General features: G+C 42.2%; 1 protein-coding gene across 3 annotated transcripts in view; it reads left to right on the top strand.

Annotated features, from left to right (window-relative positions):
• Window positions 1-203: 203 nt before the first annotated feature.
• Window positions 204-25940, top strand: part of kcnj6 (potassium inwardly rectifying channel subfamily J member 6) — a 51140-nt gene continuing 25403 nt past the window's right edge. The window contains exon 1 of one of the 3 annotated variants that reach the window (XM_062485087.1): window positions 204-279. The gene's annotated coding sequence lies outside the window, so the exon portion shown is untranslated. Of the gene's footprint in view, window positions 394-1223; window positions 1353-25940 lie in introns of those variants that run through there. The other 2 variants (XM_062485086.1, XM_062485088.1) reach the window with 2 other exon arrangements.

Consider the following 25940-nt stretch of genomic DNA (forward strand, 5'->3'; position numbering starts at 1 on the left):
ACCAACCACGGTTTTCATGTGAGCCAGTATACTACCCTGTGTTGTAGCCTAGCGTAATATTAAATGCACATTACTACAATTACAAGAACCCGATTCCAAGCTAAATAAGACCCCCCCCCCCCTCCTAATTCTCCATCTCGTTTCCACACAAATACTCTCCCGCTCACTCACTCACCCAAACACACACTCTTACCCATCCTACCTCCCCTCCCACTTGGACGGAGAGAAGAGACATGACAGTATGAGAGGAGATTGATTTTTCAACAAGAGGAGGGAAAGGTGAAATTACCAAATCTTTGTCTCTAGGCTATGTGAATCGACAAAACATGTGGCAAATCCGCCGTAATTGTTTCAGAATAGGATGAATGAATAAGAGAGACGTCTGTTAGGAAGGTACGTAAACTGTAAATGTTTCTCTGTTGAATGTGTTGATGTTGACCTAGTCGTGATGGATTGGCTATAGAAGGAAAGGTTAAGAAGTGGGCAAGGCTGTTACATAAGACATAGCCCCGCTTTCTCTTACAAATGTTTCATTTTAGAGCATTCCTGAGAAAGGACCGAGTTACACCGGAAATTAACTGTTACCGGGATCTATAATCGTTTTCTTTTCAAGATGCAACAGTGGGTGCAATCAGCATTGAGTTCGAAAAAAACCCATCAAATAGCGACGACCATGTAGGCAGCATATCTTTCAACACCTCCATGTCCTGTCCGTACGTTGTATGCTAGGCTACATACTGTATACATAGTCACTCATAAGACAACGTTGTCCTGGATCATAGATATTTCCTGGGAATTACATCAGTCCAGTCTTTCCAATGTCCTATACGTCTTACAGCATGATAACTTTTTATTCATTCTACCCTTAACTTGTTATTTAGTTAAATAAGCAGCAAAAACATTTCCGTGACATTTTGTAGCTAGAGCTAATCCTCTCGTGGTTTCCATAAAAGCAGGCCATACAGTACCCTAAATAGTCTGTAATTTTTAATTGGTGCGTGAAACGCCTTTTCTGTCTCAGTCAAGATTCGTTTTCTTGACTTACCTTGTACCACCATGATAATATATAGCCAAGCATGCTTGTGTAGTTAAAATTAACTTATGCTGGGTGAGATCGCGTATGTTTGCTCATGAAACGATACTGTTCTGTTCTGTGTAAGAGCTCCCTGCATCTCCATGGCTACGTGGAGATCTCACACCGTGGAGTGTGCGCGCAGCCTTCTCTGGAAGGGAAATCAGTTCAATGGCAGGGCAGTGACGCGCAGTTAGAGACCAAGGGGGAAAACTAAGCAACTGTCAGTTTTGGGGGCGAAAAGACGAAAGACAGGACCTCATTTCAGGGAAGAATCCGGGTAAGTGGGCCAAGTTTTATAGCCACCCTGTTGCTTGCATAGAAAAGTCAGTAGCCTAGGCTATGTCAGGAGGCAATGTTTATCTCAAATCTGTGAAGGAGCATTGGTCTGCAACATTTACCAACCTGACAGGCTTGATTAAAAGCAATACTGACTCTGAATGCGATGCCTACATTTCCCTGTATTAACAATGTAGGCATTTAGAAAAGTAACTCAGTTTATCAGTTCTGTGTTTAATCGATTAGACTCCCTCACGAGGAATTGCGTTCTGTATGTTTACATATCAGGTAAATCAACGAATCTAACAAACTAGCACTAGGCCTAGTCATTATACAACCCGGAATTAAACGTGAAACCGCCATCTGGCCAGTCTCAACGATTTCATTTGTTTAGACTGGGGTTTCCATGCAATGTTCCAGTCGTTTGGACTAGCATTCTGCTTAAGAGAATGGTTTCAGGACCATGGACAGCAATCAATTGCAGCCAATCTGGCAAGGTCTGCTCAGAAGTGAGTACTGAATGCTTATGATCGATCACAATCATACGTCTGCTATACGTCATACTATTAGGCTACGTGAGTTTGACAACTACTCCATAATACTGTCAGAACAGCATAACTTGATGTAATTGTTTTTACTAGAATTTAAATGATTGCATTTAATTGTCCTTACAGTCCATACAGAAAAAAAAGGAAATTAGAATAGGCAATGAATTAAGTCCTTTCAATGAAACCAGGCTGTTATCACTCCGAAAGTCGATATTTTGGGGTAGCATATATTCTATAGGAATTCTCTTATTATATATATTTTTAACTAAATGTGAATTTGTCTTTATTTATTTGCATGCCATGATAAACTTATATGTACGGCTATGGAAATGCTTCAATTAAGTATTGTAAGACTAAGTATTGAAATGTAAGACTAAATTAATTAGGTAATTAAGGTTGGTAACTAATAGGTCTGACTTCCCTATTGTAGGCTTCCTTTCTTGTTATGTTTAGTCTGGAAAGTTACTACTGATCCCCTAAAGGCAGAACTGTTTCCACACGTAGCCCACATTATCCATTTAAAAAGGTATTTTGATTCTGCATGTTGACACAGCATGTTACAGTCAAGCCAAGCAGTCTAACAATATAAAAAGTGGAGAAATCTATGAACAGGAGACCCCCGTAGAACGCTGCCACCTTTTCCAGCACATTCGTGCATATGCCATTGTGAGCACTTGATGGATTGAGATGTGCGTTGCCATGGAGACCACCGCAGCGCTAGCTCATAATATTCCCCTGCGAACGAAGGTTTCTCCAAGCAGACAATACTGCTTAGAACAAGATACGTTCAAATGTTGAAAATGCTGAGGTCACAATGGGTGATTGACGATGATGCGTGAGCAGTGAGTGAATCACGGAAGAAAACCCCCGAGGACAGTCTTCGAGCAAACATACAGATGTGAAAACACGACAGTCACATGGGACGGCAGTCACAAATTCACAGATGCGCACACACAGCCTCCTCTAACAGTGTGCTTCACTTTTATTTTATTTTTTACCTCGCAAAAATATTAGTGTGTGTTAACTATTGTTTCTGATTACTTGGGTGAACACATTGTGAACAGTGCCTCTGCAAGTGCACATTTGTATAGAATATTATGCTCCTCAATTATTTCTTGCAAGAAATCTCTCTTTTGCTTCAACTACTCATCTTGTGATGACTGTGTCCCACCTAGGTAACCACGTTCAGCCAGGCATTAAGGAAGGCTGAGCTGGCACAGGTTGTTGCAGGCTGGTCATGACAGGTTCTTAATGGTGTGGCCGACGCAGTGTTCAATGGGATGGTCTCTTAGTGGTCTCCAGTAGGCATTCTAAGCATCTACTTACTATTTGATGACGCCAGTTGCTCACAAGCACTGTGACCCACTGAGTGCACATGAAAGAGCAGGGGAGAATAGTTGTTGAATGGACAACTGTGCTTCTAAACTAGTTTCCCCTGAAAGTCTAGTCATTTGTATACCTTTCTAGCGTTTAACACAGTGTGTCTCTAATATCTCATAAGCACATCTTTGCATGTCAGGGTTAGGTTACATAATTAATCGTTCCCTCATGCTTTCATGCTATTCATATTTAGCTTCCCAATTTTCTGAGTATTATAATGCAGGACAGCATATTTGATAATTTGTTGAATAAAGAACCATGCCAAACAGATCTAAGCTGGAGTGTTTCTCAGGATGCCTGTGATGTCATCATCGGTAGGGATGCACAGTACAGCAAGTGCTCCGCTGTACAGTATATTATCACATTTGCTTTGCATTTTCTCTCTATGGGCCAGTTCAAGGGACAAATAAAGAGATAGAGATTGGGAGAGATAAAGAGAGGAGGTGGGTCTCTGGGATTGCGATTTGCCAAATATCTGTTACTTGTATTTCAAAACTGACTGTTGTTTCACTTGACATTTCAAATGTATTTCTGCTGAGCCAAGTACTTTTTTCCCCCAATCGGGCAGGTCTCTGAATGACCTTGTTTCCAGATAAGATTATCTGTTCCTTGATGGATGCATGGACTCTAGCCCCAGTTACCGTTAATGACCTCACTACCTCTTTCTCTGTCCATTCAACTCTCTTTTTCAATTGGCTGTCTTTCTTTCTTTTAATATTTAGATTTTTTCTTTCTTTCTATCTTTCTTTCCACATCGGAACTTTCTATGACCTCTATGAGCTTTCTATACATGTTAGGTGCTGTGACTCTGTGTGCCAAGCAATTTGGCCTGGTTTCATAGAGCTGTGATTTTATACAATTGAGTCAAAATGACGACCTAAGTGTGTTACTATTATGGTTTCTTCATTTGTTCATGTAATTATGCTACGTACCTCTAGTGTTAAAACATATCCAGGTTATAACAACTCGGTGTAATTGTGGTATTTTAACAAGGCATTAAAGCAAAGGAATTGCGTTAGAAAGTGAAAATGTTGTTTTATCTTTGGCCTTTGTCCACCAAGAGGTTAAGAAGGCAAAGCTTATATTGTCACCTGACATCTCCATAATATAGTATAAGTCATCACTCAGGTTCATGGCTTTTTATGTGGATTTCTTGTACAGCGTTAACTCAGGGATCAAAGTAAAATGTCTCCTCCGCCTGACGACTCTTAAATTGTCTTTTATCTTTGTGTCAAGTGGCAATAATTGAATTAAGTTTGGTTAGCCTTTCACACAGTGTTTGTTCAACTCATCCCACTCATACTTCCCACAGAGGTCCTCTTATGTGTTTTATCATAAGAGTCTAAGAGGAAATATGCTCTGGGTTCAAGCTAGGACCTATAAGGGCCCTTTATGAGTGGAATCTCATTCTCTTATGTTAAAAGTCTCATGTAGCCTGATGCTTCAATCCCAATGTTTTGAGGTTGTTGAAACGCAAGGCAGCTTTTGGATACATTCTGAAAGAACACCCAACTACATATAATTTATTGATTGTGTTTGGTTATGGTTTACCTTTCCTTCCCTCTGAGCTTCCATGTGTAGTTTGTGTGCTTGTGTATGTTTGTCTGCATGTGTGCATGTGTGTGTGAGACAAAGGCAGAGCGTGGGTGTATTAAGTCTATGTGTGTGCTGGTTATGGTATGTTGTTTGTGTGTGTTCGTTTGTGTACATGTAAGCCTTTGTGCAGCTTTATCTCCCATAGCAGGGTCATATATTGAATTAAAAAACAGACATTCTCCTCCACTCCACTTGTCTTGAGGACCTCCATTCTGGCTCCAGCACAGCAATGCAATCCTGTCAGGACCTGGATTTACAGGACCTGAGTAGCTTGCTCCTTCAATGCCAAATGATTGGTTTCGGGGCCTCCTCCCTCGGTGGCCTAACTGATTAATGGCTCAACAGCCCACTATTGATTTAATGAGAGGGCCCGTGGAAATTAACTTAATGTAAAAAGAGAGAGTCGAAAAAGCAAAGGCAAGGCTAGAAACAATGGCTCTTAATTGGACAGCAATAACCGCTGTTATGATTTAAGGGTGTGATTAATTAGGTTTAAAAAATGTATTTTGTTCGGGGGGACAGAGTCAAGGAGACAGAGTCTAAAGGTCGCTTGGCACATCGCACATATGACTTGATGGACTATGCATGGTAGGCCAACGGTCAATCCCTTTCCTTCTCAGAACAAAAACAAAATCCTACCACCCAAATAGCAAGATTGGCATGTGCTATTCGACCTAATAATGACCTTAAATTGGTTTTTAAGAGCTGTAATGAAGAGGTTCATACACTATTGTGTCACTATATTGTCAATAATTTGCCATTATTCATTTAGTCCTATATAGCCTAGTATATGTTGCAGTGTTACAACCAAACATAATGAGTATCAAGAATAACTTTCATTAAAAGGTTTTCTATCTCACTTGTCATGAAGGCATGGCCCTGTGCAACAGTAGCCTACTCCCCTATGCATATTTTAACATTCTGAAAATCTGAATCTTGCTTTCCTATAGAAAATCCTCTGGGATTTTCTATTTTGCACAATTCTGTTGAAAAATGCAGCATGATACTATGTTTCAGTTGTAATTTTCCAGATCGGCCTCCCCTTGCCATTGTGCCAAAGCCATCATTTGGTGACAATGGTATCTCTGCAGTTTGTTGAGCAGGAGCCAGAGGAGGAGGTAGAGTATATTGAATCACTGCATACAAGCTTTCTTTGGCATCAAAATTTAAGTGGAAAACCTAGCTGCACATGCCTGCCAACTGTTGTATTTTTTTCCACTTGAATACCCAAACAGAATGGCGCACCGTTCTGATGTACATCAGAGCACGTGCTACATTGAGCCTTCATACATTGAGACCTATAGCAACTCGTTTCCATCTTATTACTATATTTGTACAACAGCATTAGGCTTTTCACAGAAATACCAACCTGTGTACCAGCTGTGTACAACCAGGACAGCCACATGTCCAAATGATATTCGGCATGGGGCTTTTTCTGCCAACGTGTGCAACATTTAAACAGGGTAACATTCCTGATTGTCATCAAGTTGATTCAGACACAGGGTGCAGTACAGTGCGTCCTCTTTACACAGATAAGTAATGACACTCTTTGTGAACCTTGGACAATAAGTCGCCTCAACATTGTACATTAATATGATCAAATGTCAGGGCCAAATGAATTGCAAAATCAGTAATAAGTCAAAGTGGATGAATGGCTAATCTAATTTCCATCCCCTCGGTACACGTTTTCTGGCTAGATGCAACAATGCCTCAGACAGTGTTTTCCTTCTCCCTCCCCTCGCTTAGCACTTTAACTTAACCTCTGTCTTTTCAGAACAGCTTTGGAAGCTTGATACTGTTTTCTATGGACAGTGGTCTTGAAACGTCTTCATACTGTTTTTGTTCCACCTCTGTGTCAGTCCTGCTTCCAACCCTGCTTGTGTGTGTGCGTTCGTGTGCATGTGCTTGTGTGTCAGTGAGTGGGGTACATTGTATTTTTGTGATTGCAGACACTGCCACAGGGTCCCTTTGAATCATGAGAATTAAACATTATCTCCCATACAGAGGCTAATGATTAGGGTTGTGTGTCTGGCTTCCTAAATGGAGTCGCTGCTCTTTGTTCTTGTGTTTGTGGGCGTGAAAATCAAAGGAGTGACTGACAGAACTGCTGGTCTTGTTTTTCTGTGTTTTTGTGTGTGTGGTTGTTTTTATGTGTCTATGCATCTTGATGCCATACTTTTTGTATGTGTATGAGGGAAAGGGGTATACAGTAGCTTATTTGTATGAGTTTATCGGTGCGTTTGTGTGTTTGTTTGTTTTGAAATCTTACCTGCTGTGCTGTGTGGCAGCATCGGCCCTCATCATATTATCGTACAGAGTCAGAAGCGGACATCTGCGCTGCTTGAAACCCAAAACAATAAAGTTGCTCCGATCGAGCTACACAACAGCTATGGAAATGTAGTCATTTGCATTGGCCACAGCATCTGGTTGTATCTTTATGAAAGGCTTCATGAATATGAGCTTTTTTGTGTGTGGGTTGTATTTTTCCATTTATGCTGTCTGTCAGGGAAAATTGACATGCAGCCACATAGCATTGAGGAGACCTCTCATTTGAATAAAGATAAGGACGTGAAACACATAACAAACCCTTGAACAAACAGTGTTTGTTTATGAGGACTGGAATTAGGACGGTTGTTAAGCAGGCGACAATTGGGACCATAGTAGTGCTTTAGAATAATGTTTATTTTAAGCCGTTTGCGATCATTAATAGATAACTAATTACATAGTTTAAAGTTTTTTACTGAATTGGTAGAATTACAGATGATCATCAGCAGTGTTTTTAATCTTGATTGTCATGCAATCCTGAGAGTTCTGTGGGCCTGGGTTTTTGTTGAATTATGGAGCTTATCACACCTGATAGCATTTTGACTTTTAATGTGAATTGGTTGTATTTATAGAGCTATGCCTGATTAGAAGTAATCATCTGCCTGTATCAAATGTAAAATTAGGATTCATATTAGTCACACACACTGAATTAGCTATCTCAAGACAAGCTGGTCCCAAATAATAAATTTATATTTCAAGGGCACATTAACAAGGTAATAATGATGCTAATAATAGCAACAAAGTTACTAAATACATTATGTAAGCTCCTCTTTTAGATAAGCCGACAAAGGAGTGACAGGTGTTGCGGAAATAGATCGTAGGTCATAGATGGTGGTGGAGCTGGTCAAGGGAGAGGGTGTTTGGGATGTGACTCAGCATTCATTTGAGGGTTTAGAGAAATGGTGAGTGAGATTGTGGAAATGAGCGAGGAAGGAAAAGCATCTCTCTAATAATGCCAGGAATCTGTGTGTGTGTGTACAAATTAGAATGGGTTTAGTTTCCCACATTCAGATTAAGAACCGGACACTCTGCAAAGTTAATATTCAGCATGTGTCCTCTTTATAATCTAATGGAGTGCAGTGCCGGGATTGACCTTGTTTGGATAAGCATTTCAACATCAAATAATGAGAACATAATTCGCCGTCAGTTTGGCTTGCTCTCTTTGCGTCCCAGGCCCTTCACTCTGATTGGTCCTCTGGTCTGCAGTGAGTTTCCCATGAATTGCAGGTGTCCTTTTTATAATCCAATGGACTGCAGTATCGCAATTGAACTAATGTGATTAACAAAAGGCATTCGCAATTAAATGAAAACAAGCGTAGTAAGGAAAATAAGGAAATTCTATTTAGTTATTTAGAAGCAAATTCGCTTTTACAACCAATATTCAGCTGCTTTTTAAGGGGCTGGCTAGCTAACAGAACAACAATATAAAATGGATATGCTTTCAATATAGATCAGTGAATTTTGTCACTTCAATTAATGTGTTTACTGATGTCAAAACTGCCTGCACATTGCAAATGTACAAGTGCTGTATGGTGAATTAGGCCTACAATTATGACAACTGGCTCAACCATTGTGCATGTAATGACTTCTGTTATGAACTAACTGTCTAGATGTTTGTGGTGGTAAGACAATTTAACAGAAAACCAATATAGTACATTTTGATCAACATGACATAAGCAATTTATAACGTAGGAAACAGCAGACAAATGAAGGCTACATAATCATTTGCATGAATGTAGGCCAGGGTTTTTCCTGCATAGAGAAAATGTTGGCGCGCGCCAAAGCCGTTTTCCCGAGCGCCAATGACAAATCCTGAGCGCCAAAGGCAAAAAAAAGTCTGCGATGAAGAAAAAAAAAGAGCTGTGTTCATCAAACGTGCAATGCATGTCAGCGAATATGTTCTCAATAGTATGTTTCAAGTAGGCTACAGCCGAACCCTCGTTCTGTTTTGATCAATAGTAATCGAGTTGATAAGCGTGTCTTCTTGTCTGATCAATACGCAACTGTGAGGTGCGCGAATGGACAGAGTGGCCATTAAACTGTCGTTCCGCTGCGAGGGCCAGCCCGACGTGCACGAATACACCTGTACAAATGCAAATGAAATTTCCACTCAAAATGCTGACAAAAGTTTGATTTATGATTTCAAACGCAGCCTCCATTGGTATTCTTAAGCTGGAATGATAATATATAGTGCAGTGTTTCCTCTATGGCAAAATTTCTGCCGCCAGGTTATCAGAAATCAGGCTGTACAACATTTTAGGCCGTCTATCAGCAGTGATTGTTACGCCTGGGACACACTGCCTGCGAAGCGCCTGGACGCGCAGCGCCACGATCGGCTACGATCGGCTACGACTGAGCAAAAGCAGACGCGCATTTCTCCGCGCCGGTCACCAAGCCTTTCTGCTACTCTGAGCTTTCCTTTACGCTGACATGGTACATAAACATGGCATTGGCTATATCCCAGCATTGATCCTTATCTACGTTGTCCTTTGTTGCTGGAGGGTCATACAACAACTCCCTGTGCTTTTCAACTTCGAGAATTCATTTGATGCTGATTTTAGAAATCGACTTGGAGGTTCTCTCTCGGTAGGCTATGTCTGCACGCATGTGTGTTGTGCGCAACGCGTGACAACTCGTTTCTCTCAAACAAACAAAACAACTACGGGCATGCTAGCTCAACGGAACAATCCGTTTATTTTCATTCGTTTTCATCAGGGTAACCACATGTAAAGGACGTTCGTTACCAACATTGTGTAATTATAAAGTCTACAACTTTACAAATGTTCACCGTAGTCTACAATTAATGGAGTAAAATCTTAATAACATGTTTTTTTATTCAAATATATCAACTAATATGGTGTATTTCATCATCCTGCAGCCGATTTCGCAAGCGTCTCGCGAAAAAATTCGACCAGCTGCCGAAACGATCGCTGCAGATCGCAGGCGATGGCAGCGCTTCGCAGCCAGTGTGGTCGGTCCCATTTGATAACATGGGCGCCAAAAGAAAAAATGAGGCGCTTCCAGGCGTGTCGCAGCAGATCGCAGCCGATCGCAGGCAGTGTGTCCCAGGCGTTAGAGTGCATGTCGGAGAATTGCACGGACACGCGCTTCACACCGCAGTTGAGATTGCGTGGGTGTGTCCTTGAGAACTGTAAGTCGTATAACCTATGTAGTCAGTTCATTTAAGCCTGTTATTGTATAAGTCTATAGTCTATAGTGCAAATTAAAATCAAGTCCCCTGCTAGCTAAATTGCACACGGCAGAGGGAGTCAGGTGGCTGAGCGGTTAGGGAGTCGGGCTAGTAATCTGAAGGTTACCGGGTCGATTCCCGGCTGTGCCACATGACGTTGTGTCCTTGGGCAAGGCACTTCACCCTACTTGCCTCGGGGGGAATGTCCCTGTACTTAATGTAAGTCGCTCTGGATAAGAGCGTCTGCTAAATGACTAAAAATGTAAAAATGATTCGATAGCGATTGCTGCCCTTGCTCAGGTTTGTATTTTAGGTGCATTATTATGCTGAAGTAGTTTTAATTAATAAAAAGTGGGTTTATTGTTAATATTTTCTACAGAATGCTTAGCCTATCAAGATCAAATGAGCAGTGTACATGCTTCAGAGTGGCCTACCTAATCGATAGGCTAGGCTACTGACCATTTACAATAAGTTGTTACGTCAATTATTAATTGGCAGCATTTATGCCATTTAGAACATACTTTATGAGTGTAAGGTGTCTTTAAGTAGCCTAACTTTATTGCTTTGGATGCAAAACACCTGGAAATAAATACATTGATTAGAAAAAAGAAGAAAAAAAAGAATATATATATACATATTTTTTTTTTTGGAGCACCAAAGACCCATTTTGACCCAGGAAAAACCCTGATGTAGGCTACCACAGCATTGGCAATTTGACTAGAATAGATGGAGGTTGAACAAGTACTTCAGAGATGACAGAGAATTTCAATTGTGATCTGAGTGTAACCCTCAGGAAAAGTAGGCTAGATGCTTAAGGTTTATAAATAGTATAAAACGGTATAGTGAGAAAGAAGAGTTTAGTTAAAATATTCACCAGTTTAGTTAAATGATTTCGACTCTTATTACTTTTGGATTGGGCGTAATACTAGGACAGTTGAGTGGATTACTCAACCGTTGGAGAAGTGGAGTTCAGCTGCTGGACAAGTGGCTAGTTTTCCGGCTTAGACTAAGCTACCAAGCTAGCGGCTAGCTAACGTTTCAGTAGCGAAGTCTGTGGAACCGTGTCATCTGTCATCTGCATCGGGTGATGCTACCATTCGATTTCTCTTCATCCGGCTCGTCGGTTGGTCTCCACCTGCTCCCTTCCTCCCTCCACTGTGTGTGTGGCTACACACACTCATTGAACGGTAGCATATCATTTTTCTTTACGCCCTCATGGTGAAATAGCCATTTTGTTTTCAGTTGCTACGAACCCAAGCGACGTTCAGGCATGCACCGTTGAACTGGGGTAACTGTATTCATACTGTTTCATGTTGCCGGCTATTTTATTTTCGTTTGGGCCCATGGGGGTGAAATTATATGTCATGTGTATTTGAACCTTGATAACTGAATGACGGAATTGGTTTTCTAAGTAAATGATTCGTTTCGTTTAAACAGTTGTGTGTACTGATTTTGAGTTAAATAAGAAGCCCCTTCTAGATTATTTTAAGAATTCAGGTTAGCCACCACTCATGATAGCCTAACCTGGCTAGAGAGGCGCTACATGAGAAATATAGGTACCAAAACCACTGAGAAGAACTGTCATCACCAGCTGCATCACAGGCACTGCACTATCTATCCATAATTCCAGTAATCTGTCTGTGTGTGCCACCAATTTTATTACGGGCACTATGTACTATCTATAGTTCAAGGAATCTGCAGTGTGGTCCCGCTCAATTAGGGATACACAAGCAATACAGAGTCAATGTGGATAAAAAACTTTTACAGGGCTGCCAACTTTTCCAAAAACCTTGGCGTGAGATTTGGTAGCAACCCCCCCCCCCCCCCCCGGGGGGGCCGAGCTATCGCGAGCTTCACCCCCCCCCCCCCCCCCCCAGGCGAGTTTACACGGCTGTTTGCGCGTCAATGATGTTTCACTCCGTTAACCTGCGCCTCGTCAGTTACTGTTTACAACGTTAGCTTGGCTACTTGTTTGGCGTTGCTTTTTCAGCATGCGATATACAATGTGTGGCGTGAGAGCGTGAGAAATGTTTGAAATGCGTGTGTCACACGGCGAAACCGTGAGAGTTGGCAGCTCTGCTTTTATTTTATGTAGGGTACAGTGTAGGTGCCAGTGAGCCGATATTCCAGTGGCGTGGCTCAAGGATTATAGTTGTTTAATGTTATGCATTAGGCCTATATTTTCACACTGTCTACAAAAATAATTTTCTTGACATCCTTTCCGCCCTTGCTCATACCACTGACTCTTGCGATGATTTTCCATTAAAAGTTTTATTTTAAATTCAATATCAGTACATTTGACCAGCACGAACCTTTGCGGGCTATTGCATATGTTTCACGGTTGAAGGGAATTCTTACTTTTACTGTAAGACTTTTACTGTTACTTTTTCAAGCGCATGCCTACCACACTACATAGGATGTTGCCCTCTTTCCAGGATAGACTTGGTTAGCATTTGGAGAGGCCTAGATAATAGCCTAGGCTACATCTTGATTCAGCACAATGTTTGGTTGGAGGGTATTGCGAAAATTAATCTCAGGTTGATAATTAAATACACTCAAAACATCCAACACATGTTGACCATAGGATGTTTACTCAAAGACTGAAATCAGCCATGTGGGTTGATTTTTTCTCGCAATCCCGATATTAACTATTAAAGGTCCCATGGCATGCTGTTTTTGGATGCTTTTATATAGGCCTTAGTATTCCCCTAATACTGTATCTGAAGTCTCTTTTCCGAAATTCAGCCTTGGTGCAGAATTACAGCCACTATGAGCAGTCCCACAATGAGCTTTCCTTAGGACGTGCCGTTTCTGTGTCTGTAGCTTTAAATGCTATGAGGAGGAGAGAGGCGGGGCTAACTGCCATGCTTCGTTCGTTTGCAAGCCATGATGTCTCTCGAGGAAAAACCAATGTCGTGCTCACACGGTCGTAGCTCATTTTCTCAATGGCTGGCCAAATTCTCTGGGTGGGCAAAGCAGAGAAAGGGGAGGTAACCTTTCCTGTTATGACGACATAAGGGGAAAATTCCAAAACGGCGCATTTGAGCTTTCATTTTCTCAAAGGCGGAGCAGGATACCCAGGGCTTGATTTACACCTATCGCCATTTCTAGCCACTGGGGACCATAGGCAGGCTAGGGGAACTCATATTAATGTAAAAAAATTATAATAAAGTGAAATGTTCATGCCATGGGACCTTTAAGACAGGGCTCACCTGATATTTCTTGGTTTCATCAGAAGAATCAAAATCAGCTTTATTCGCCAAGTTCACACAAACAAGGAATTTACTGTGGCAGGAAGGTGCATACGATAAACATGTAAGAGTCTAAATATAAAATGTTGAAAATTTACAACAGTTCTAAATAATTATAAAAAATACCAATGTAAAAAAAAAATATATATATATATAAAATAAAATATAAAATAAGATATGTAGGAATATGATAGATGCATTGTGCAATGTACAATAAAGTGACAGATGGACTTTATAAATGTTGAGTTCTGGGCCTTGTTAATGAGGCCGGCTGCGGATGGAAAGAAACTGTTATGGCGTGAGGTTTTGGTCCTGATGGACCGCAGTCTCCTGCCGGAGGGGAGTGGCTGGAACTGAGTGTGTCCATGGTGGGAGGAGTCTGCTACAATCTTCCTTGCTCGCTGCAAGGTCCTTGAGGGATGGCAGGTTGCAGCCGATCATCTTCTCAGCAGCGCGGATGATAAGCTGCAGCCTGCACTTGTCCTTGGGAGTGGCAGCAGTGTACCAGATGGTGATGGAGGAGGTGAGGATGGACTCAATGATGGCTGTGTAGAAGTGCCCTACCATTGTCTTTGGCAGGTTGTACATCCTTTGTTGTGCTTTCTTGGTGAGGGAGCTGATGTTCAGTTCCCACTTGAGGTCCTGGGAGAGGATAGTTCCCAGGAAGTGGAAGGACTCTTCAGTGTTGACTGGGGAGTCACACATGGTGATGGGTCTGAGTGGATTATGAATCCCCATCTAGTATAAGTAGGCCTACAGTGGATGTCCACCGTTTTTTCAAAATGAAATTTTTTGGAAAGCTGTTCAAAAACAGTTTCTACAATATCTCCAAGTGTACTTGGTCTCTGGTCGCTTTTACTGTGAGCTAGAACGGGCACCACTACAAATAACAATCTGAAATGACACATTCACTCTACCACTTTCTACCTCCTGATTGGATCTAATTTGCTGGTATGCCGTAACGTGCAGTGCGTAGCTCGACACCGATAAGAACTTATATCTCAGCCATGTTATTCATGCTTTGTTTCTAATGAGGAGTCTCACTCAACTTCACTACCTTCCGACCGTGTAGACTCAGGAAGGGTTAGGTGTAGACACAGTAAGGGTTAGGTGTAGACTCTGGAAGGATTAGGTGTAGACTCAGGAAGGGTTAGGTGAAGACTCAGGAAAGGTTAGGTGTACACTCAGGAAGAGTTAGGTGTAGACTCAGGAAGGTTGTCTGATTTCACTGAGAGCAACCCAGTCCACACTGTTAAATAGAAAGCAGACTGTGAAAGGGGTTCGAGCAGACAGTGTTGGGGGTAACGCGTTATATAATATAATGCATTACATAATATTATTACTTAAGTGAGTAACAAAGTCATATAACACGTTAGTTTTTGACGTTGAGCAATATTATTACACTTACTTATTTAAGGAACAAAAGACTAAAATAGCCTCTATTTCGCTTTCATTGAAGAGATAGGAAAAAACATTAAAGTGAACTGTGCCCGAACGAAATACTATCTACTGACAAAAAAAGCACTTCAGACTTAAAAAAAACACCTCAAAAGTGTCCAGAGAAAGGAAGCTGGAAGCTAGCAAAAAAAACACTTTAAACCTTTAGAGAGATGGCAACCCGTTTCCACAACTCTCTACTATTAAAAGTAATAGTAAAAGTAATATAACTATATAAAACTTTTTGCTGCTCATTTACAACTGAAAATACGAGTGAAGTGTATAATGAAATAGATGTCTTCTCATTTCCCCTGCAAGATGCAGCCTCATCGTTGAATCAAAATGAATAAATTTGGCAGACCGGTGTTAAAATTGACCTAATCTCTATGACTTAAACGTCCTTTTAAGTTTTTCCCTTATCGTGATATTTTCAGGCATTTAGCCTACTCATTGCATTCATTCATTAATAAAGAACCCCCTTTGAAGATTATTCTACGACGTTACCGGCAGTAGAAGATGGAATCGCGATTCAAACAGTACCATCTGCTAACTGAAAATATGCCCCCCAAAACGTAAATAAGCTTGACATTTATTTAGTGGAAAATCGCTAATTCATAAAAAGCTCACTGGTAGCAATCATTGTCAGTAACAACGCAAAATGCGATATAGCCCTGTGTGGAGAAGCTGCCCCGGTAAATTGTACTACTACGGTACAGTACTAGCCTGACGTTGTCATACTCATAATTCTAGTCAGAATATGAGTCTGAGAACTCTCCGTTGGGCTGTGACTATGGGGCGTGTTTCAAACGAACCTGGAAAACAAATGCCTCTTCGCTCAATTGGATAGATCTACAACCAATCAGAGCAACGTAGTATGTTAACTTTGACCGAATCCCGTAGGAAGGACGGCAAGAACATATTTTCCATCGACAAATGCCTTGATTGCGTTTCTCTGTTCCTCTTTCAAAATTAATGCGCTGTCGATGTCTTCTAAAACAGACTCGATGGCAGAATCATAACATCCCAGATCTCCAGCGGTAGCCATGTTTGTTCAAAACGAATTCAACTTAAGCGCTCTTTTGTGACGTGGGTGATTACGTTACTGTTGATCATCTGTCCATCATCGTATAAAGAATTCTGGTTTTCTGTAGTTGTCCCCAATACGAGACCCTCCAGACCCAACTTCCCGACCAAATTTTTTTGTGGGCGGGACGAAGTTGGGCTGGCAGCCAGGCTAGTACAGTACAAGACTACTGCTGTGTTCGTCTCGGTAAAGTAGCGATTGCGTTGGTTGAATTGGATTTAATGACAATGGCAATGAAGTTCAGGTTAGTAGTTAGACTTTTGATTTAAGTAAGGGGAGTGCCGAACATGTTCTGTCGCCGTTTGACTTCCTACAGCTGTGTAGATGTTTTTGTAGTGTGTCTCGCGTAGGCTACAGCGTTGCAGTGAGCAACACTGGTTTGAAACCACAGGTAATGATAATTTCACCAACAAATCGTTTACTTGTAATGTAATGTCATAATAAATCCTACAACGAAAATGTATTTGTGAGGAATTTTCATTTTAACGATTGAAACCAGATGCATCATAGACCACTCTAGTATGTGTTGCCCGGGCAACAGAGGCTAATGTCATGATGTTAATGCTTCAGTGAAATAGTAGACTACCGTTTCCGAAAGTAGATGTGGGCCTACTTCCTTAATAATATCAGCTAATATTGTACATTACATTTCACATTTGTGTTTCACATCACAAAGTAAAATGAGTAAATAGTTATCACCCTGGCCTCTTTGCTTGTGGCGTTTCTGCAGCTGCCTTGCAGTAAAGCTATAGTTAGCCTAGCTATCCCCCAAGTTAACAGATGCGAAATGAATGTTCTGCCAAAGGTAGTCACGCGTGTTTTCGTGACGTAGGGACGTTAGTAACGTCAGTGACTGTGGCTAGCAAATTAGCCACCGTTAGCTTCACTTTTCACCACAAAAACGCAATTTCTACTTAAACCATGCAACGGAACGTAAATAAAAATACAACCAACGCAATCGCTACCAATACGAAACTTTTGACACCTTGGTTGTCTATGTAGTCCAAATATTGACTGATCCTTAGGGGGGCGAAAATAAACAATAATAAATAATAAATATATATGTGAGAGAACAAAGGTTGTGCCCTTGCCGAAGGCAAAGCACACCCAATAATAATAATATATATGTGAGAGAACAAAGGTTGTGCCCTTGCCGAAGGCAAAGCACACCCAATAAGTAATACTATTACTTTGTACTGTGTCTGCCTGTGTCTGCCTGTCTGCCCTCCTGTCTGTCTGCCTGTCTGCTTGTCTGTCTGGGTTAGTGTCAGCATACTCACTGGGCAGCACAGGGGCCAGTCTGGGGATTCAGCTACAGGAATCATTAGTTTGGAGTTACAACTTATCTACAGTTGTGTGCATGTTTAGGCGTGGATTTTTACATAGGTGCTTTTTTCTTTTTGCAACATTGCATCAATTTCCTGAAGAAAGTGTGCTTTTGGGACCCTCCCATTTGTGAGAAGTCAACTTAGGCCTATATAGACTCTAATTCAGTCGGGTCTCTGCTTGATGGGTCTCACACCTCATTGTGTAACTTACTGTAGCATTGCTAGTCATATGTTGATAAGTAAGGGTCAAGATGTGGTCTGATTCTTCATCTCCTGAGGGCTTCTCCTCAGCTCTGGCTCCTACTCCTTGCTCACCTCTTACTCTTTCGCTCTCTGATTTACAATATACAAGCTGGAGTATGTAAGAGTTTAAACCTTCACTTTGTAATGTTTGCCTTGTAATTGATTTCATTCATTTGCAATGTTATTAAATATCAATTTAATTTAACTTTACTTGGACCATTCTTGCGCTAACTTAACCCATAGAGTCAAATAACTGTAATTCCATTGGTATTGGTATCATTTGGTGAATATTAATGCACTGTTCAGTTTCCTCTCTTCCTTAAAAACGTAGGGGAATAGTTCTGGTTGTTTGACAAATATTTAACCCCCTACAGGCAGCTAAAGCTCTATAATGACGCCAGCCCTGCTGCCCACACATATTAACAGACTGTGCTATTTGAAAAGCCCCACATTACTATAATTACAGAAGAGAAAACCCATTACATAAACTGTATTTTTTATACACGTTGCCCCCTGTAATTGTAGACCCTAGTCTGGGTTTCATTAGTCCTCTTTTCAGTCATTTTGAAATGAAAATGGCAGGGTAACAGTAATTAATCTGTGAGCCGTTATTAACGGGGCCGTGTGGTTTTTAAGAAGAAAGAAATTACTGAAAGTCCGCCAGTAAAGGCCATATGACACTAACCCATTAATCAAGTATTAAGGCTCAGGAGACAACTGGACTGTGGAGGCGGTTTAAGGGTTGTCACAGTGGAAGGTACATTGTGATAGTCTTCAATATCCTTCTGTATGTCCATTATAGTGGACATTGGTTTTGGGCTGCAATTTTGCATCCATACTGACCCAGACTGAATTCTAATGGTAACTAATTCTAGTTATTTAATTAAGTTACAGATCTCTCAGGATGTCTTTAGAAGTCACAGGAGGTTATTAACAAACTATTTTACTGTGAGGGGGGCATACATTATTTGATCTGAATGTAAAAACAACAGTCGTTGACAGTCCAGAGTGCAATTGCAGTCTTTTGGAAGTAATATTTTCTACGGAATTTAAAATATGTACTACTAGGAATATAAAGGGTCAAACTGCAGTGGATGTCTCTGAATACAAATGAACTTTTAAGTAATTTTAAAACACCTTGAAAAATGTAATTTGAAAGAGAGTACAGTTAAGTCTCCATTAATTATTGCCTCTGAGCGAAAGAGAAGGCAGGAGATCAAACTCCTTCTACTGTAAAATCACAAGGCAATTTCAAACCAGGCATGATACAAGCCTTGTCAAATGTCACAAAGTTTGAGTACTCTTTCAAGTTTTTCCTAGACAGAAGACTGAAGTTCTGGAATATGAAGGGAGATGTCGCTCTGAGTTGAAAATGGCAGCCGGTGAGCTGTCTTCCTGCTGACGTGGGCGGTGGTGACATCTGATGACGTGATATCCATATTGACAGACTGCTGCAAACTGTCTTTTTCATTAGCAGCTTGTCAGGGGCAATCAGTGTCTCCCTGTTGGTGGTCCAACGTCCATGCAGTGTGTGTTTGCCTATGGACCGTACTGTTTGTAGGTGTGACATTATGAAGGGCCTCAGAGTAGAGCACCTTCCTCTGGATAGTGTGTGTATAGACTGATACAGATGAGTCCTTGGCTTGTTCGGTAGTTCATTCATGACTTTTCAGGTAGAGTTATCTCAAGTCTCTCTAAATGTTTATAATGCAGAAAGAGAGTGAGAGGGCATCTTTTTTTTACATGGGAAAGGACCAGCAACACACAATTTGAACAAACTATTTATGCTATATTTTTTGCTATATTATATTTATTTATTTTTATTTATCATTTTTTGCTGCCTTTGGCAGGTGCTCAAGGTACTTGACATCTGATTAATTGTTTCCCTTTCAGGGCCCGATCTTGCACCCAGCGCAATTGACTTTGTCAACGACGCAAGTATCATTCGACGCAAAGCGGACTTTTCCCTCCACAGACGCACGTCGAAATGACCTTGCGCTCCCGTGGGCGGTTCAGCGAAAAAGGAGGCGTGTTCCGGCGCAAACGTTCCCTGGTGCTATTTTGCAGTTTCCGAAAAACAATTCCGCCACTGAACAGGAAAAACGTGGTCTAAAGTCAATGGCGCATTATTCAGATGCTATTTTAAGGGCGCAAGCTTGGTCCTTGCACACTGCTGGCGAGGCCAGGGTCTTCTTTCTGCAAAGCTACGTTACATTGTTTTGATTTATGGCGTGTTACATTTCTTCAATGATTATAAAAAGATTTTAATGAGAAATCTCTATGTATGTGAACATGATTTGTAACAATTGTGGCAATTTTCTCCCACGCCTGTTTAACCGAAGCTAATTTGGGTGGGTTTCTTCTCCCATCTCCATCAGAATCAGAATTCGGTTTATTCGCCATGTAGCCTATGTTACACAAACACAGAATTTACTGTGGTGCAAACAATAAACATATACGGGTCTTAAATTAAGTAAAAAAAGTACAATAGTTAAACTAATTCCAAGAACTAAACAATTAAAAAAATAAAATATAGGGTAGGCTATATAAAAATAAGAATAAGAATTTGAATGAGCAGCATGAGCGGGCAATTTTGTGCAATGAGAAAACTGCTCTGCCTTTCCCATACAATGTCACTTATCTATCTGTTACGGCCCTGACTAGAACGTTGGTCTCCTTGGCTGTGAACCGCTCCTGGCGTGCGCCTGGCAAATCCGCCGTTATAATAGCAATCCGCCATGGAACAAGCGCTGCTCTTAAAGGGAATGTGAGATGACGCTCTGATTGGTTTATTGCACGTTACGCCCAAACCACACCCATTAGTAATGTAGCTACTTCGGACCTACCCATTTTAGATTTGCGCCAGGCGCAAAGTCATTTATCCCGCCGGCAAAATAGCAACCGAGCCGGAGTCCCACCCACAAAGTTACTTGCGCTTTGCGTTTTGATACTTGCGTTTCAGATCGTCAAAATAGGGGGGTCAGTCTTTCATAAGTTTGTTTCAGCGTGCTTGAATATTTACTGGCTTTTCTGCCACTTCAAATACTGTAGTTGGGTGACTTTCAACCTGACACTGTTGATCTAATGCTGTTAAAAAGCATGAAAACTATGGTTCATGCAGCTGATTTTCAGCAACATATTCTCAGGAAAACGTTTTCGTTAGCATGTTCATGTTCATTAGCATGTTACTGAACTGTTACTGAACCCAAAGCACTTTAGTTGAGTCTTTATTCTACCTCCCTGCAAATTACAGTAAGTACATACCAAAATGGCACTCATGCCCACACACAAAAATTGTTCTCCTGTCCTCTACAGGGTAAGGAAAGATTTACTGGAATGCACTCGTTAAGGGCACACATTACATTTACATTTATTCATTTAGCAGACGCTTTTATCCAAAGCGACTTCCAAGAGAGAGCTTTACAAAGTGCATAGGTCACTGATCATAACAACAAGATAGCCACAAAAACATTGCGAGTAGCCAAAACATGAAGCACACATTGTGAACAACCAAAGTAAGTGCCAAAGGGAAGAACCATAAGAGCATGTAGTTAAACAAGTTACAATTAAACAACATGAACCGCTATAAGTGCAAGTGTACCTGTGGAAAAAGCAAGCAACAATAATAAAAACAATATATCACAGCGAGTACAAAAATTTAAATCAGTTACCACTAACCACAAGAGCAACAAGTCTCTAAGCAAGAGTCATTGTGATCCTTGAGGAAACTAACATCGGGTCAAGCGAACCATTCCTAAGTACCGTTGTACTCCCGGAACAAGTGCGTCTTGAGCCTTTTCTTGAAGGTGGAGAGACAGTCAGTGTCACATTGAAGCAATATACACAAAATGGCTTCCTAGGCTCATCTGCTTCACTTTTGCAAACACCACAACAGCGGATTAGATAAAACAGTGGACCTTAGACAGCAACGAATGCTCATTTGTTTCTGTACAAATGTTTACATTCTGAAACTTCAAGACTATGCCCCTTAATGTCATCTTCCCTCATCTCTGGGGCCTCATGTATAAAGGATTGCGCAGCTTTCATACCAGAAGATGGCGTACGGCCAAAACTCGAAAAGTACCTACGCACAGAAATATTCACATGTATAAAACCGGTCGTACGCCAGGTCCTGCGTACCTTTCCTTTATAAATCACAATCAACGTGAGATTGACCGCACGTGAACGAGCCACTGACCCCGCCTTGCCTCCTCCCATAAATGAATATGCAGATGAACTATAAATGCGCTCCTGAGGTCATTTCTTTGTCTGAATTACCGTATTTCTTAAAATAAACGCCGCCCTCGAATAAACGCCGCACCAAAAATGAACGTTAAACGCCGTGGCGTTTATTCGAAGAAATAGCGGTGGACAGAGGTGGAGCTGAGAAAATGTGTCCTGTTTGGCGGCCTGTCATCAGGTATTAGCGACTAAAGAAAGTCGGCGGAGTGGAAAACTGTCACTATTTGCGCCCTTTCTTGTTTTTAACCTGTAGCACTTTGAGATTTAGCTAAATGTAAAGTGCATTACAAATAAAATCATTATTATTATTATTATAGGGCCATAAATACTGTGGGTTCAGAGAACAGGACCATGGCAGAAATTAAGAAGAAATGGTCCGATGTAAAACTTTAAATGAAGAAACGAGTGGTGGCGCATCGTAACAGCATGGCAGCAATAGGGTTAGCGTGACATGCATTTCCAGAGTGATTTTGTCGTTCGTTTGACACCCTAAAGTTTAACAGAAGTTATTAAGTGGTGGCGGATTAAACAGAAGGCTATATAGCATTTCCCGTTTTGGGTTTTGGCATTTTGATGTGATCATCCACATTAATGATCAAAGTTTTATTACTGTAGTTAGCCCAAATATGTTTTTTGAATAACTAACGTTATGCCTACGTATGACAGAAACTGTAGTGGAAACTTTATTTTGTAATGTTTGGTGAGTTTCGGCACTTTTCAGTTAGAATTCGCCATGTTACAGAGCCAGACAAGACTTTGCGGACGGTCCGCACATTCTCACGTCTGCTCAAAACTTTCCGTGACGGCCCGCACATTCTCACGTCAAGTAAATCTTTATACATCACAAAGTGTGCGTGAAAACCAGCGTACGCAAGCTTTTTGTGCGTACGCAATGTTTATACATGAGGCCCCTGGACTGTACCTGAGGGTCTGACATCACTTGACAGGATGTGTGGGTTGGAGAATATTGGATGCACCCCTGAGGCAGACACATCTCCAACTTGGCCACCATTATGTCAGAATAGAAAGCGGCATAGAGAGTGGAATAATAACCATGCAATGGCCTCATATTTGTGAAATAGGGAGTCATATATGCTGTATTGTACCTGTATGATATGTATCTTGCCATTGCGCTTATTTGCATCATTTGAGCCAGGGCCAGAACTCGCAATTCATTGCAAATGTGTGTCCACATTTTTGTTAATCAACCTAGCAATGCTGAAATCATTCATGTGAAAAAAGATTGCCCTCAGAAAATGACCTAATGTATACAGTTATTTTTTTCAGCTTGATAACATGATTGTGGTTGTACTTGTAAGTCCTTGACATCTGACATGTATGGTTTCAGTTTTTCAGTGTGTGCAGTTGGTAAGTCATCTGTAAGCAGGTAAGTCATTCCCTGTAATTCATAAACCGAATGCTGCATTCAATAGTTTGCCAATGTGCTTTTCAGGGGCAAATTGTATGAAACATATCATGAATAAAAAGACCCAGAGCTCTATACACAGAAAATGGTCCTCCTGCTATGATCACCAAGGTCTGTCTCAGGGTCAATCCTCTCATCAGATACATGCTGAAGCTGTGTGAGGCTGGGAGGACCTGGGGAGGGAAATCTATCTACGCTGCCATCATCCAAATGGACAGCAGAGTCTCTTTAAAGCCTTGTTGTCCTCAATGACGCCAGACTTTCTGAGATGGGCATCACTGGCACTGCACTTCAGTGGATCTCATCGTACCTGTCGGGAAGATCCTACCAGGTCTCCTGGGGAGGCAAAGTGTCAGGTCCCCACCAGCTCTCCACTGGTGTCCCACAGGGCTCCGTCCTTGGACCCCTCCTCTTCTCCCTGTACACCACCTCACTTGGACCAATCATCACCTCCCATGGCTTATCCTACCACTTCTACGCTGACGACACGCAGCTGTACCTGTCGTTTCCCCCGACTGATCCGGGGATCTCAGCTAGGATCGAGGCCTGCCTCACAGACATCTCCGCCTGGATGACCAAGCACCACCTCCAGCTGAACCTCGCCAAAACAGAACTTCTCATCATCCCGGCCAAACCCTCCATCTCCCACCATCTCTCAATCACCCTTGGATCTGCGACGGTGATCCCTTCATCCTCTACCAGGAACCTCAGGGTTGCCATGGATGACGAGCTCTCCCTCACAGCCCACATTTCTGCAGTCTCCCGGTGGTGTAGATTCACTCTCTACAACATCCGGAAGATCAGGAGATACCTGTCTGAGCAGTCCATCCAGCTGCTAGTCCAAGCACTTGTCCTCTCAAAGTTGGACTACTGCAACTCGCTGCTCGCCGGTCTCCCAGCATGCGCAACCCGCCCTCTCCTGAGGATTCAGAACGCAGCAGCCCGCCTGGTCTTGAATCTACCCAGACGTTCTCATGTTACCCCATTCCTCATCTCCCTCCACTGGCTTCCCATCACGGCCCATATCAGATTCAAGACCCTGAGCGGTGAACGGGACTGGTGGGTCCCACCGCTCTTGAGCGGTCCCACCGCTTGAACGGTTGTCAGAAGAAGACCGTAAGTGGCGGGTGGGGGTGTAAGGCTGGAGCATAGACTTGATGTAGTCGGGTGCAGTCCCGTTCACCGCTCGGAAGGTCAGTACCAGGGTCTTGAATCTGATACGGGCCGTGATGGGAAGCCAGTGGAGGGAGATGAGGAGCGGGGTAACATGGGAGCGTCTGGGTAGATTGAAGACCAGGCGGGTTGCTGCGTTCTGAATCCTCTGGAGGGGGCGGGTTGCACATGCTGGGAGACCGTGTTGCAGTAGTCCAACTTTGAGAGGACAAGTGCTTGGACTAGCAGCTGGGTGGAATGCTCAGACAGGTATCTCCTGATCTTCCGGATGTTGTAGAAGGTGAATCTACACGACCGGGAGACCGCAGCAATGTGGGCTGTGAGGGAGAGCCCATGGTCACCCCGAGGTTCCTGGCAGAGGATGAAGGGGTCACCGTCGCAGATCCCAGGGTGATTGAGAGATTGTGGGAGATGGAGGGTTTGGACGGGATTATGAGGAGTTCTGTTTTGGCGAGGTTCAGAGACTAAAAGGGTGATGATAGACAAACACAGATGACGTTGTCAGACTCTGGAGGGAAGGAGAGAGAGAGAGAGAGATAAAATCCTCACAGCAAAGATCTGGAGGTGATTACAGGGAGGCATGGTCCGCCGTTTATCTCCGTCAATGCAGAACACAGGGAGACAAGTACTTTAGAGCCCTCAATTGATTAGCAACACACGTAGCACAGTGCTAAAGAGGAGGGAAAAGATGAGTGTGAAGGTGTGGTGAAATGAGTGAGGTGAAATCTGATTTGGACCTGACCCAAGGTCAGATCCCTCTGACTGCTCTGGCGGTGTTGACTGGCGGGTGGCGTGTTGTTCTTTGACCCCGACACCTTTCTGATTCTGTAAGACAAAAGCAGTCATCATAATGTCCCACAGCAGGAAACCCAGCGTCGCTAATACAATTTGATCGGCACGCAAAATGTCATGACATTTTCAGAGAGCGATTGTTTTCGGAGGCTGCCTCTGTGCATCTCCCCATCCCTATGTGAACTAGAACACAGTAGGTTTGCCCCTTTTTCTCTTTTCAAATGCGTTGCCTGATCTGGTCAGTTTACCTCCAGGTGAAGCATGTTGTGAAATTTGGGGATTGGAGTTTTTAGTGTGTTTGTGTGCAAGTGTTTATGTATTTTTGTTCTTGAACTTTAGTTGAGGCAGATGTGTATAGATTTTCCTGCTGTGTTATTTTCTGTTGAGTGTCTTTGATGGGGTGGTTCGTGTTTGGTGCTGAGAGTGTGATATTGATCGAGGTCTTCACTCAAGGTGAGGGTCATCAGGGAAAAAGAGGGAGATGTTCAGAGGGTAGAAGGAGTGAGAGAACGGGGGGCAGGAAGAAAGATGAGGGGAATGGGAGGCAATGAGTGTGTGAAATTGAGAAGAGTTC

Source organism: Osmerus eperlanus, chromosome 19 (genome assembly GCF_963692335.1).
Source record: "Osmerus eperlanus chromosome 19, fOsmEpe2.1, whole genome shotgun sequence".
Lineage (NCBI taxonomy): Eukaryota > Metazoa > Chordata > Actinopteri > Osmeriformes > Osmeridae > Osmerus > Osmerus eperlanus.